The following is a 15024-nucleotide window of genomic DNA, read 5'->3' on the forward strand; positions in this document are numbered from 1 at the left end:
ATATGCTATGCACTCTTACTCTCACTTTCACTGCTGCGATCTACATGTCTACCATGTGCCACTCTAATTAATTAGTGGGCACATTTTGAGAAATGTTTAGGCTATTTTCTCATTGTGTGACCATCATAGAGTGCACTCACTTAAATTCAGATGGTCTACCCTACTCCACACCCAGGCTGTATGGTGTACCACTATTGCAAATGCTGTTCATCATGGGCCAAAATATTGTTACGTGGCATATGAGTATAATTAGTAATAATTATATTAAGAAACAAAAATGTATTAGGGTGCTCGCTTTGGCAGCACATATACTAAAATTGGAACGACACAGAGAAGATTAACATGGCCCCTGCGCAAAGATGACATGCAAATTCATGAAGCATTCCATATTTTTATCCCAAACACCAAGCGAAAAGGAGCATAAATTCAACAAAGTAAGATATTGTGAGGAGGTCAAGTAAGATGTCACTAAATTTAGTAACATAGCCAGCAGCTGGGACTGGGACCTGCATCTGGTTGCTGCAGGCGTCAGCGGAGCCTCTTTCCCTTGATGCCTTGCCTTGCCCAGGACGCAGCCACCACACTTGCTGGCATTTTAAATTATTTTTAAAAATTAAACTGAAGGGGGTTCCAAGATGGCGACGGAGTAGGATGGAGCAGAATTCACTTCCCCCTACACATGGTAGAAAATCCTGGCCAATCTACAGAGGAACAGCAAAAACAGCCAACAGTTCCCCAGCATATATGAAAATAAGAGAAAATAAGAGACCAGAAATCGTAACAGACACTGAAAAACCAGACAGTAAGGAGATGGCTGTAGGACTGTAGAGTCTCAGGGACCGGAGCAAAGACAGGAGCAGCAGTGGCCCTAGCCAGTGCCCAGTGCTCAGCGCCCGACTCCTGGTGCATCTACTGTGGACTCTTTGGGAGCCCTGGGCCTGCTGAAGGGTCCTTGGGAGAGAGCTGGGCTATCAGCTCCCTCCTTCCCCTGCCAAGCAAGGTTGGGCGCCTGGAGAGACTTGGTTGGTAGAGTTTGCAGAGAGGGTACTAAGGACAAAGGGCCGAGATCAACCATGGACTCTGTGGTCACCAACTCGGGAGAATTCAGAGGCTCAGTGTCTAGCTCTGACTCCCATAATCACTGGTCTGGCTGGGGGATTAGGCTGTGCTGAGAGGCAGGCTTTCTAAAGGAGAAAGTTTTGGGAAAGTAAACTGAAGGATTCTCCTGCTACAGATGCTTGGCCTGGTCCCCACCCAGCCTGGCAGCGAACCCGAGGTTGGGGGGAGGGCCTGGAGTTCCTCCACAGGACTAGGACAGGTCTGCACCCATACCTGCAGGACCCAGGCAGCCTGGTTAGCCCATGCACCACAACCCAGCCCACAAGGATGACCCCCCGGGGAAAGAGTGCTAGGAGGAAGACCTAGATCCCCTTCGTGGGGCGCTGGGGAAAGGTACTGGCTTGGCTCTTGGGAGAGGCCTCACAGAAAGACCACACCAATTGCCCCTCAGCCTGCTTCACCCAGAAGAACCAGTTTGGCCAGTTTGAAACCACTGAGAGATGTTTTGTTGTTGTTGTTGTTGTTGTTGTTGTTTTGTTTTGTTTTGTTTCATTTCTTGTTTTTTTTAAGTAATCTTTTATCTTTTTAATTTTATTATCCTTTTATCTTTCAATACTTTTTTCCTCTCTTTTCTTCTCTCCTGTTTTATTCCTTCTTCCTTTCTTTCCAAACTTATCGCTTTTTCCTCCCTTCTCCTGCCTTTTTTTTCCTTTTTTTTTTTACCCACAAGTGACATAAACAACTTGGAACTGCAAAAGAACCAGAGTTGGACCCAAAGAGGGGCATCCCAACAGGAGAGACAGAAAAATTTCACTTTGCTATAGCAGAGAAGCTGCAAGTTGCTGCATATTTGTATTATTATTATCATTTTAATTATTCCCACTTCTTTTATATTTTAATAGTATCTTTGTATTTCTCCTTTTTCTGTATACGCTTCTTTCCCTTGGCCGGTTATATTGTATCATTTGACAGGTTTCCCCTGTTCCCTCCTCCACAGTGTATTGCTAATTTTCTATACTTCACACCACTTGTTTTCATTTAGCACACTACCCAAAATTCTATAACCCCTATTCATGTTATCCAGATCACATAGAGTCTGTCATATGATTGTTGCTCTAATATTATTGTAAGTAATAGCTGTTCTATACAACTGTAAATACTTCACAACACATCTCCTGGATCTTAGTCCACTTCACAGTTTCCTGAATTCTATTACTGTAGTGATTAACTCTATTTGCTCACACACTACACTTATTTACCATCCTTTACTCTCACCTTACCTCAGAATCTGACCGCCTGCAACCTCACTGCTTTCTAGATCCAACTTAAAAGCCTTCTTTCCTTAACAAGAGACTTTGTCCATCTTCTCTTAAAAATGGCAAGTTGGGTTGAAGATTGCAGCTACACTATTTATAGCCTAAAGATCTTCTATCTCTTCTCTACCGGTTGTGACTGTAAATATCATAAAATACTCTCCCACTGCCATAAACCATTTTGCCTCCCCATCCAGCTGATCACACACAAAAAAAGAGTAGATGGAAATGGAGAACAACTGGATACCCGAAAGAGACTGCACCACTGAACTTCACAGGTATTCTGCCACTGAAGTTCACACCATAAACACAGGGAGTCAGAACAGATCAATTTAAGAAGCTGGGGCTAACAAGAAGAGTCTCATAAACAATGGGAAGATGAAGAAACAATCCTCAAATGAAAGGAAATGAGGAAGCATCAGAAAGAATGTTACATGAAATAGAGGCAGGTCAACTATCAGATATTGAATTCAATGCACTGGTTATCAGGAAATTCAAAGAGCTCACAACGAGCTACCAGAAACTACAGGGGAGCTACAATGAACTCACTGCAAACTATATCAACATGAAAAAGGAAATAGAAACTATCAGCAAAGGCCAAGAGGAAATGAAGAATACAATTTCTGAACTGAAGAATACTGTAGAAGAAACCAAAAGCAGAATCCATGAAGCAGAAGACCAGATCAGTGAGTTGGAGGACAAAATAGAAAAAAACTCACAGAAAGACTAAGAAAGGGAAAACAGGCTTAGAAAGAATGAAGAATTAAGAGAAATGCAAGACAACATGAAACATAATAATATCCAAATAATAAGGATACCAGAAGAAGAAGAACAAGAGATAGAAAACCTATTTGAAAAAGTAATGAGGGAAAACTTCCCTAATTTGATGAGAGAAAAAGTCACACAAATCCAAAAATCACAGAGAATCCCAAACAAGGGGAAACCAAAGAGGCCCACTTCAAGACATATCATCATTAAAATGGCAAAATTCCAAAATAAAGGGAGAAGCTTAAAGGCAGCAAGGGAGAAACAGGAAGTAACATACAAGGGAGCCCTAGTAAGGTTAGCTGCTGACTTCTCAATAGAAACGCTCCAAGCAAGAAGAGAATGGCAAGAGATATCCCAAGTAATGAGAACCAGAGGCCTGCAACCAAGGCTACTTTAACCAGCAAGGGTCTCAATCAAGACAGAAGGCCAAATAAAGAGCTTCCAAGACAAAAGAAGTCTAAAAGAATATGCCACCACCAAACCAACTCTGCAAGAGATGCTAAAAGGACTGCTTTAAAGAAAGTAAGGAAAGAGAGAGACAGGGAGGGACACAGGTACAAAAATGGCAACGAACAAGTACCTATCAATAATAACATTAAATGTAAATAGACTAAATGCTTCAATCAATAGACATAGAATAGCTGAATGGATAACAAAGCACGGCCCACACATATATTGCCTACAAGAGACCCATGTCAGGACAAAAGACCTACACAGACTAAAAGGGAACGGCTAGAAACAAATTTTTCAAGCAAACGGACAAGAAAAATAAACCTGGGATCACAATACTCATATCAGACGAAATAGACTTCAGAAATAAGGGCCATAAACAGAGACCCAGAAGGTCACTTCATAATACTCAAAGGAAGAATCCACAAAGAAGACATTAACACAGTAAATATATATGCACCCAAAATAGGAGCACCCAAATATATAAAGAAAATCTTAGAGGACTTCAAGAAGGACATTGACAGCAACAAAATAATAGTAGGGGATTTTAACACCCCACTGTCAAAAGGACAGATCTTCCAAACAAAATATTAACAAAGATATATTCTGGCATTGAACAATGTCCTAGATAAAATGGACTTAACTGATACATATAGAGCTGTTCATCCCAAACAACCTAAATACACATTCTTTTAAAATGCACATGGAATATTTTCAAAGACAGACCACATGATAGGGCAAAACACAAGCCTCAACAAATTCAAGAAAATTAAAATCATATCAAGCATTTTTCTCCGACCACAAGGGACTGAAACTGGAAACTAACCACCCCCTCAAAAAAAAACCCAAAACACTCAAAATCATGGAGATTGAATGGCATGCTATTAAACAATGAATGGGTCAACAATGAAATTAGGGAAGAATCAAAAATTTCTGGAAACAAATAAAAATGAACTCACAACAACCCAAAACATATGGGACACAGCAAAAGCAGTGCTGAGAGGGAAGTTCATAGCAATACAGGCTTACCTAAAGAAGACAGAAACATTTCAAACAAACAACCTTAACCCTATGCCTATAAGAACTCAAGGAACAACAACAAAGACAGCCCAGAGCAAGTAGAAGGAAGGAAACAACCAAGATCAGAGCAGAATTAAATGATATAGAGACTAAAAGCACAGTTCTAAGGATCAATGAATCCAGGAGCTAGTTTTTTGAAAAGATAAACAAGATCAACAAGCCTTTAAGTAGGCTCATTAAGAAAAGAAGAGAGAGGACACAAATAAACACAATCAGAAATGAAACAGGAGAGATTACAACTGACACCACAGAAATAGAAGGGATGGTAAGAAATTACTATGAAGAACTGTATGCCGAGAAATTTGAAAACCTAGGTGAAATGGACAAATTTCTAGAAATATAATCTTAAAAAACTCAATGAAGAAGAAGCAGAAAGCCTGAACAGACCAATAACACCTGATGAAATTGAAGCAGTAATCAGAAAACTCCTGTTGAACAAAAGCCCTGGACCAGATGGTTTCACAGGAGAATTCTACAAAGCATTTAAGGAAGAGCTAACCCCTATTCTTCACAGACTATTCCAAATAATCCAAAATGATGGAAGACTCCCAAACTCTTTTTATGAAGCCAGCATCATCCTCATTCCAAAACCAGATAGAGACACAACAAAGAAATAAAAGTTCAGGCCAATATCGCTGATGAACATAGACACTAAAATTCTCAACAAAATATTGGCAAATTGGATCCAATAGTACATTAAAAAGATCATACACCATGCCCAAGTGGGTTTCATCCCAGGGATTCAAGGATGGTACAATATCCACAAATCAATAAAAGTAATGCATCACATAAACAAAAGCAAAGACAAAAATCACACGACCATATCAATAGATGTAGAAAAAGCTTTTGATAGGGTACAACACCCATTTATGATAAAGGCACTCAGCAAAGTGGGAATAGAGGGAGCATTCTGCAATATAATAAAGGCCATGTATGAGAGACCCAGAGCCAACATCATACTCAATGGGCAAAACCTAAAATCTTTTCCACTAAGATCAGGAATAAGACAAGGTTGCCCACTTTCACCACTACTGTTCAATATAGTATTGGAAGTTTTAGCCACAGCGTTCAGACAAGAAAAGGAAATAAAAGGCATCCAATTCAGAAAGGAGGAAACAAAACTGTCATTGTTTGCAGATGGCATGATAGTATACATGGAAAATCCTATAGACTACCCCAAAACTGCTTGACCAAATAAATGAATTCAGCAAAACAGAGGGATACAAAGTAAATATACAGAAATCAAACACATTTTTATATACTAACAATGAAAGAGCAGAAGCAGAAATAAAGAAAAATCTCATTTGATATAGCAAAAAGAAAAATAAAATATCTGGGAATAAACTTAACCACGAGGTAAAAGACCTGTATGCAGAAAACTACACAACACTGAAGAAAGACATTAAGGAAGACACACACAAATGAAAACATATACCGTGTTCATGGATTGGAAGAATTAACATAATCAAAATGTCCATACTACCCAAAGCAATTTATAGATTTAATGCAATACCTATTAGAGTACCAATAGCATATTTCACAGACATAGAACAAACACTTCAACCATTTATATGAAACCATAAACGACCCCAAATAGCTGTTGCAGTTTTGAAAAAGAAGAACAAAGTAGGAGGGATCACAATACCTGATACCAAACTGTATTACAAGGCCATTGTAATCAAAACAGACTGGTACTGGCATAAAAACAGACACATAGACCAATGGAAGAGAACAGAGCGTCCAGAAATAAACACAAGTCTCTACAGGAAATTAATATTCAACAAAGGGTGCAGTAACATAAAATGGAGTAAAAATAGCCTCTTCAACAAATGGTGCTGGGAGAACTGGACAGCTACGTGCAAAAAAATGAAACTTGAGCACCAACTTATACCATACACCAAAATAAATTCAAGGTGCATAAAAGACTTAAATATAAGCTGTGACACCATTAAAGTCCTAGAGGAGAACATTGGCAGGGAAATCTCATTTTTATGAGATTTTATGCAGCAACATTTTCACTGATATGTCTCCTGGAGCAAGGGACATAAAGGAAACGACAAACAAATGGGATCTCATCAAAATAAAAAAGCTTCTGCACGGCTAAAGAAAACAGTATTAAAATAAAAAGAGAACCAACTATATGGGAAAACATATTTTCCAATGATACCTCAGGAAAAGTTTTAATTTCCAAAGTATACAAAGAACATGCACGACTTCACTCTAAGAAGACAAGCAACCCAATTAAAAAGTGGGCAAAGGACTTGAACAGATACTTCTCCAAGGAGGACATACAGAGGATCCAGAGACACATGAAACGATCCTCAATATTGCTAGCTATCAGAGAGATGCAAATTAAAACCACAATGAAATACCACTTCACACAGTCAGAATGGCCATCATAAACAAAGCAACAAACAACAAATGTTGGAGAGGTTGTGGGGAAAAGGGAACCCCAGTTCACTGTTGGTGGGAGTGCAGACTTGTACAAGCATTATGGACAACAGTATGGAATTTTCTCAGAAAACTAAAAATGGATTTGCCTTTTGACCACTGCTAGGACTATAATTCCACTGCTAGGATTATATCCTAAGAACCCTGAAACACCAATCCAAAAGAACCTATGCACCCCAATGTTCATAGCAGCACAATTTACAATAGCCAAGAGTTGGAAGCAACCTAGGTGCCCATCAGTAAATGAATGGATCAAAGAACTATGGTACATTTACACAATGGAATTCTATGCAGCAGAAAGAAAGAAGGAGCTCCTACCCTTTGCAGCAGCATGGATGGAAGTGGAAAGCATTATGCTGAGTGAAATAAGCCAGGTGTTGAAGGACAAATACCATATGATCTCACCTTTAATAGGAAGCTAAACAACAAAACAAACAAGCAAGCAAAATATAACCGAAGACACTGAAATAGAGAACAGACTGACAGGAACCAGAGGGGAGAGGGGAGGGAATTTCAGGGGTAAAGGGGAAGGATTCACAGGAACAAATATAAAGAACACATGGACAAAAACTAACAGGGGTGGAAATGGGAGGGAGGTGAGGAGCACTGGGTGGGTGGGCTGGGATGAAAGAAAAAGACAGAAAACTATACTTGAACAGTAATTAAATAAAAATATTTAAAAATGTGTATAGGGAAAACATATATTGCTTACTTCCACTGTCAGCTCAAGTTAGTATGTGAACTTTGGGTCATTAGGATGGATAAAGAACAGCATGTATCCACAAGATTTACTTTCAAGGAAACCAATGCTGTATCACATTTAAAAGGCTGATACTCTCCTTTGATTTGGTTGCACCAACACACCTTAACCATAACAGCAACACAACTAGAAAGTGCCTGGAGCAATCCCTCTACTACTAAGATTCCTAGACAATGGACACTGATTACATGTTAAGTGACTGAATCCTGTAGGCTTGCTCTATGCTCAGTAAGGGCAAAGAAGGAAATGAGGATGGAGGCCCCAAGGGGAGTATTTTATGTTATCAGGTCAATGGGCTCTTGGCCAAGACAGAGAAAAAAGTTTAACCCCATTACAGAAGCAAGGGCGATAATAATTGGGAAATTAAATGGCTTCATATTTGAGGCACAAAATATGAGAGGATTTTTGTATGGAATGAATGTAACAGTTGAAAACAAGGGTCAAGGAGAGATGTGGATAAAATTGGTTTTGGGGGGGAGGAAGAGTTGGCCTACTGTGGTACCCCTTCATATCGCTGCTGTGCCACATGGAGCCCTAAGTATGTTATCCACTGTTACTATTTACAATGTTTTATTTGAAAGTTTTTGAACACTTACAAAAATAGGGAGATTGTAATAAACCCTTAAGTACCCATCCTTTAACTTCACTTATTATTAGTTTTTTATCCAATCTTGTTTCTTCTGTACTCTCCCCATCCTCTCCCTATACCACTACATAATTTTAAAGCAAATATTAAATTATATTATTTCATTCATAAATATTTATTTACATGGAGTAAAACATAAAAACTATTTTATAACAAAGTTGTATTATATCTAAAAATTAATAATTTCTTTATATCATTATATATCCAGTTACAAATCACATTAACCTGTTTCTCTTTCAAAAGTTTTAAGGTTTGTTCCAATCATAGGCCAAGTAGGTCACACTGAAATGTTTCTTTTTCAACCTATAGGTTTAGGTTTATACTTTTCTTCTCCACCCCAACCCCCCACTAAGAATTTATTTCTTGATAGTTTTTAATATTAATAAAAATCCTTTCCTGATTATAAAAGTAAGTTTATGCTCACTGAAGAAAATTTTTAAAATGCCCAACTGCACAATGTAATTGTTTTAAAAATCACCCCTAATTCCAGTATTCCAGATAATCAACATTTTGATGTTATTTCCTTCCTGATACAGTTCACAGTAGAGAGGGAACAGAAAGGAAACATAAGAACGCCACCTTGTGGAGAAACTTACCATTGCTGTCCTCTACCACTTCCATACTCCACACTCTACCTTTAGATGGAGATATAGATAGATATTGATATAGATATCTATAGACTATATGTGTTTTTATACATTTTTGTTGCATGATGTCTTTACAATAAATCTTCAGCCCCAAATATGTTCATTTTCAAGATTTTTTTAGACATATTAGCTAACCACCCCCCCCACCCCCCCGCCCCGAAAGACTCCATTAATCTGTATTCACAACAGCAGTGCTTGAAAACATGAGCAGAAGCTTCGGTGATTAATGGGATGTAATGGAAGATTGATTTGGAAAGACTAGGGAAGCTTTTGGAGTCCAGAGATTTCAGAAAGGCAGGAAAGGGCTTTAGGGAAGACAAGCAGGAGGGTGAGTCAGGGAGATGGATGGGCTAGTATGTCATGGGAATAGAGTCATGTCACCTTATCAGACAGCCCTGTGAAAACTTGGTCTACTGAGTAAATGTCTCCTTAGACATTAACAGTCAAAGAGACCTTTGCAAACAGCAGGAACGTTGAGGATTGTTGAAGAATTCTGCTGACATAGTCTGTTGAAATTGAGTTGTCTTGACAACCAAGGATTAAAGCCCTTCCAGGCAGTTCCGGTTTGTTCATCAGGAGCCTGCCTGATTGTGAAATCAAACTGTGAGTCTGTCCGTGACACAGATTTCTTTTCGCTTTTCTTTCCTTGCTTCTGTTTGAATTTCTAATAAAAAAGGATGTGATAATTTCCTCATAAAAATTTGTTCAAATCTTTTTTATTTACTCACCAGATATTTCTGCGCAGTGCTGGTCCTTGCCAGGATATCAACTTTTATTCTAGTTACTATTTTATGTCTATTTCTTATGTGGCTTTGCAATCTCACAAGTAGCTGATGCTTAACTAAAAATGGTTTTTAATTTTGTAAACACCACAAAAATAATTTAGCACATCAGTAGTTCCAAGGATCAAAAAGGATTAAGACATTATTCTACCTTCCAGGACTTTAGAAATTCTTCTAAATATCTAGAGCATCTAAATAACTAAGATAAATTGTTAGAAGAAAAAAGAGAAGAATCAAATGTCCAAGTAAGAAAGTTACAAAAGACAGAAAGAAGCAATTTACTAAAATGAATAAGCCAAAGGACCCACTGATCATGGGAGAATGACCAATGTCAATAACACTTAGGCAAATGCAGTAAAAAGTTCTAAAACTGTTGGTAAAGGTACAGAAAAGAGAAACATTTACATACTGTAGGTTGGAGGTGTAAATTGGTCACAGTTTCGGGGGAGGTAATTTGGCATCGTTAATTAAAATTAAAAATATACATAGTGTAATCACAGTAATTCAACTTGTAGATAGCAGTGCTAGAGAAATTCTCACACTTATGTACAGAAAACATGCCAAATGGTAGTCATTGTAAATCAGACAGGAAAGCCTGCATAAGCCCTGGTTCATGCTATAGAATTTGAGAGAACAGCTTAAGTGCTAAAAAGGACCAATCTCTTAGACACATTTTACGATGTAACTAAACAAGTCAAAAAATAGCAGATATAAAATGGTTCCACTTATGTGCAAGGAAACAAAGCAGCCACATTCCTTAGGCATATATAGAAGCAGGTGAATGCTTAGCAATAGCAGCAGTAAGTTACCTCTGAAGCGGTGAGATACATTGGAGAAAGAACTGAAAAAGGTATTTTGGCTTTTTCTGGATTGTATTTATAACAGTGTATTTATACATTATTTGGGTGTCTGATGTATAATTTATTAAAAATATTTAAAGGGTGACCAACAGGAGGATATGATTCTTACAGTTATCAGTTTTCTTTCCTCCTTGAAAGTAAATGTGTCTTCTGGTTTACATCTTCTAATTTATAGTAGGTCCCTCCATGTTTACCTGACTAAGAAATTAAACTATATTGCCAGGTCTTCCCTCTTTTTTCTTTTTGGGACATATAAAACATTTTATTTATTTATTTATTTATTTATTTTTATTAAATATTTTTAATTTTATTGTTGTTCAAGTACAGTTTTCTGCCTTTTCCATGCACCCTTCCCCACGACCCCAGCCTCCCCCTCTTACCTCTCCTCTTTACACCCCTCCTAGTTTTTGTCCATGTGTCCTTTATATTTTTCCTGTAAACCCTTCACCCTTTTCCCCCCATTATCCCCTCCCCTCTCCCTTCGGGTTACTGTCATCTTGTTCCCAATTTCAATGTCTTTGGTTATATTTTGCATGCTTACTCTTTTTGTTGATTAGGTTCCAGTCAAAGGTGAGATCATATAGTATTTGTCCTTCACTGCCTGGCTTATTTCACTCAGCATAATGCTCTCCAGGTCCATCCATGCTGTTGCAAAGGGCAGGAGCTCCTTCTTTCTTTCTGCTGCATAGAATTCCATTGTGTACATGTACCATAGTTTTTTGATCCATTCATTTACTGCTGGGCACTTAGGTTGCTTCCAACTCTTGGCTATTATGAATTGTGCTGCTATGAACATTGAGGTGCATAGGTTCTTTCGGATTGGTGTTTCAAGGTTCTTAGTATATGATCATAGCAGTAGAATTGCTGGGTCAAAAGGCAGATCCATTTTTTAGTTTTCCGAGGAAGTTCCATACTGTTTTCTGTAGTAGTTGCATGAGACTGCAATCCCACCAACAGTGTACTAGGGTTACTTTCCTCCACAACCTCTCCAGCACTTGTTGTTTGTTGCTTTGTTTATGATGGCCATTCTGACTGTGTGAAGTGGTTTTTCATTGTGGTTTTAATTTGCATCTCTCTGATAGCTAGCAATGGTGAGCATTTTTTCATGTGCCTCTGGACCCTCTGTATGTTCTCCTTAGAGAAGTGTCTGTTTAAGTCCTTTGCCTATTTCTTAACTGGGTAAATTGTCTTCTTAGACTGGAGTCATGTGAGTTCTTTATATATTTTTGAGATCAAACCCTTGTCTGAGGTATAATTGACAAATATGCATTCCCATATATTTGGTTCTCTTTTCATTTTAATTCTGTTTTCTTTAGGTGTGCAGAAACTTTTTATTTTGATGAGATCCTATTTGTTTATTCCTTTCTTCATGTTCCTTGCTCTAGAGGACATATCAGTGAAAATATTGCTGCATGGAATATCTGAGATTTCCCTGCCTATGTTTTGTGGGGCAACTTTCTTTGCAAGTCCCCCTGTGTGCCACGAATGAGAGTAAACATGACAGAGACATGATGTGATCTGCTTGGGGAAGAGAGGTGGCCAGTTTCCCAGAGAAAAAAGGCCTTGAGCAGTGGGTAGTTTCTCAGGGGAAAAAGGCATTGAGCCCCTTCCTCCAAGGGCTTTTATTGGGTTGTAATACACAGGAATACAGGATGGCAAGGATCAAACAGTAGATAACATTTCAAAGAAATATGAGGGCTTAGTCTGAGTCAGAGTCTGTCAGGAAGAGAGTTTTAGAGTTTCCTGCCTGAACCCTTAATATATGAATGAAAGCACTCTTAGCAGGGTAGATTTCAAAGATTTAGCAGGAAGTCTTTGTGATGCCAGATTTTTCCTGGGACCTGTTCTTGCAAGATAAGGAGCTGCACTCCTCCCCATCAGGTATTCAGGCTTAAGGGGATTAGAGCCAGGAAGTGCTTTTCCCAAGGGACATGGGGACTTGGGCTTTGTCAAAGCTGGGGGGCAAGAGTCCATTGCTCTTTGTTGCAGGCCCCCAAGTCCTTCCATGATGGCCTCCCAAGTGATCATGTCTGGCCTAGGTTGCCCCTTTTCTGAGGGGTCTTACCTGTCAAGGACTTCCAACCATGCTTTGGGGCCAGGGAGAAAACTGAGGCAGCATTTGCTACCAGAGACAAGCTTTGTCTCCTGCAGCTTGCATTCCAGAGGTCACTGACTTATCCTTAGCCACAGTAGATAGAGTTACAATTCCTGAAACCAGGCAGAGCATGTGGTCCACAACAATGTTCTCCTCTAAGATTTTAATGGTGTCATGACTTATATTTAAATATTTTATTCACCTTGAATTTATTTTTGAGTATGGTGTAATGCGATGATTGAGTTTAATTTTTTTGCATATAGCTGTCCAGCTCTCCCAACACCATTTAGACTCTTCATTTATTGAAGAGTATGTTTACTCCATTTTGTACTGCTGCCCCCTTTGTCATATATTAACTGACCATAGATTCTTGGGTTTATTTCTGGCCTCTCTATTCTGTTCCATTGGTCTATGTGTTCATTCTGGTGATACTGTTTTGATTTCAGGCTGTTTTGATTAAAGTGGCCTTGCAATTACATTTGATATCAGGTATTGTGATCCCTCCTGCTTTGCTCTTCTTTCTCAAAACTGCTGCAGGTCTTCAGGGTCCTTTTTGGTTCCATATAAATTTTTGAAGTTTTTTTATATCTTCGATATATGCCATTGGTACTCTAATAGTTATTGCATTGGATTTATACATTGCTTTGGGTAGTATGGTCATTTTGATGATGTTAATTTTTCCAATCCATGAACACAGTATGTTTTCATTTGTGTGTGTTTTCCTTAATTTCTCTCTTCAGCATTCTGTAGTTTTCTGAATACAGGTCTTTTACCTCCTTGGTTAGGTATATTCCTAGGTATTTTATTTTTCTTCTTGCTATATCAAATGGGATTTCTTTCCTGATTTCTGTTTCTGATATTTCATTGTTGGTATACAAAAATACCTTTGATTTCTGAATATTGACTTTGTATCCTGCTGTTTTGCCAAATTGATTTATTAGGTTGAGCAGTTTTTTGGTGGTGTCTATAGGATTTTCTCTGTACATGATCATGTCCTCTGCAAACAGTAACAGTTTTATTTCCTCTTTTCCAATTTGGATACCTTTTATTACCTTTTCTAGTCTGATTGCTGTGGCTAGGACATTCAATACTATGTTGAATAGGAGTGGTGAAAGTGGGCATCCTTGTCTTGTTCCTGATCTTAGTAGGGAAGCTCCAAGTTTTTGTCCATTGAGTATGATATTGGCTGTAGGTCTCTGGTATATGGTCTTTAGTACATTGAGAAATGCTTCCTCTATTCCCACTTTGCTGAGTGTTTTTACCATAATTGGGTGCTGTACCTTATCAAATGCTTTTTCTGCATCTATTCATATGATCATGTGATTTTTGTCTTTGCTTTTGTTTATGTGATTTATTACTTTTATTGATTTGCAAACATTGTACCATCCTTGAATCCCTGGGATGAAACCCACTTGGGCATGGTGTATGATCTTTTTAATGTATAGCTGGATGCAGTTTCCCAATATTTTGTTGAGGATTTTAGCATCTTTGTTCATCAGCTATATAGGCCTGGAGTTTTCTTTCTTCATTGTGTCTTTTTCTGGTTTTGGGATTAGGATGATGCTGGCTTCATAAAAAGAGTTTGAGAGTCTTCTGTCTTAGATTTTTTGGACTAGTCTGTGAAGGATAAGGGGTTACCTCTTTCTTAAATGCTTTGAACAATTTTCCTGTGAAACCAACCAGTCCAGGGCTTTTGTGTGCCAGAAGGTCTTTGATTACTGCTTCAATTTCATTAGGTGTTATTGGTCTGTTCAGGCTTTCTGCTTCTTCTTCATTGAGCTTTTTAAGATTATATTTCTAGAAATTTGTCCATTTCACCTAGGTTTTCAAATTTCTTGGCATACGGTTCTTCATAGTAATTTCTTACCATCCCTTCTATTTCTGTGGTGTCAGTTGTAATCTCTCCTGTTTCATTTCTGATTGTGTTTATTTGGGTCCTCTCTCTTCTTTTCTTAATGAGCCTACTTAAAGGCTTATTGATCTTGTTTATCTTTTCAAAAAACTAGCTCCTGGATTCATTGATCCTTAGAACTGTGCTTTTAGTCTCCATATCATTTAATTCTGCTCTGATCTTGGTTATTTCCTTCCTTCTACTTGCTCTGGGCTGTCTTTG

The 15024-nt window shown here is 38.3% G+C and overlaps 1 non-coding gene across 1 annotated transcript; it reads left to right on the forward strand.

Moving 5' to 3' along the window:
* Positions 1-287: 287 nt before the first annotated feature.
* Positions 288-394, forward strand: LOC118994022 (U6 spliceosomal RNA). The gene has a single exon (XR_005067981.1). It is a non-coding gene; the product is annotated as a U6 spliceosomal RNA (small nuclear RNA).
* The last annotated feature ends 14630 nt before the right edge of the window (positions 395-15024 follow it).

The sequence above is a fragment of the Sturnira hondurensis genome, unplaced genomic scaffold (assembly GCF_014824575.4).
Source record: "Sturnira hondurensis isolate 20B ecotype Veracruz unplaced genomic scaffold, ASM1482457v3 Scaffold0008992, whole genome shotgun sequence".
In the NCBI taxonomy this organism is placed as follows: domain Eukaryota; kingdom Metazoa; phylum Chordata; class Mammalia; order Chiroptera; family Phyllostomidae; genus Sturnira; species Sturnira hondurensis.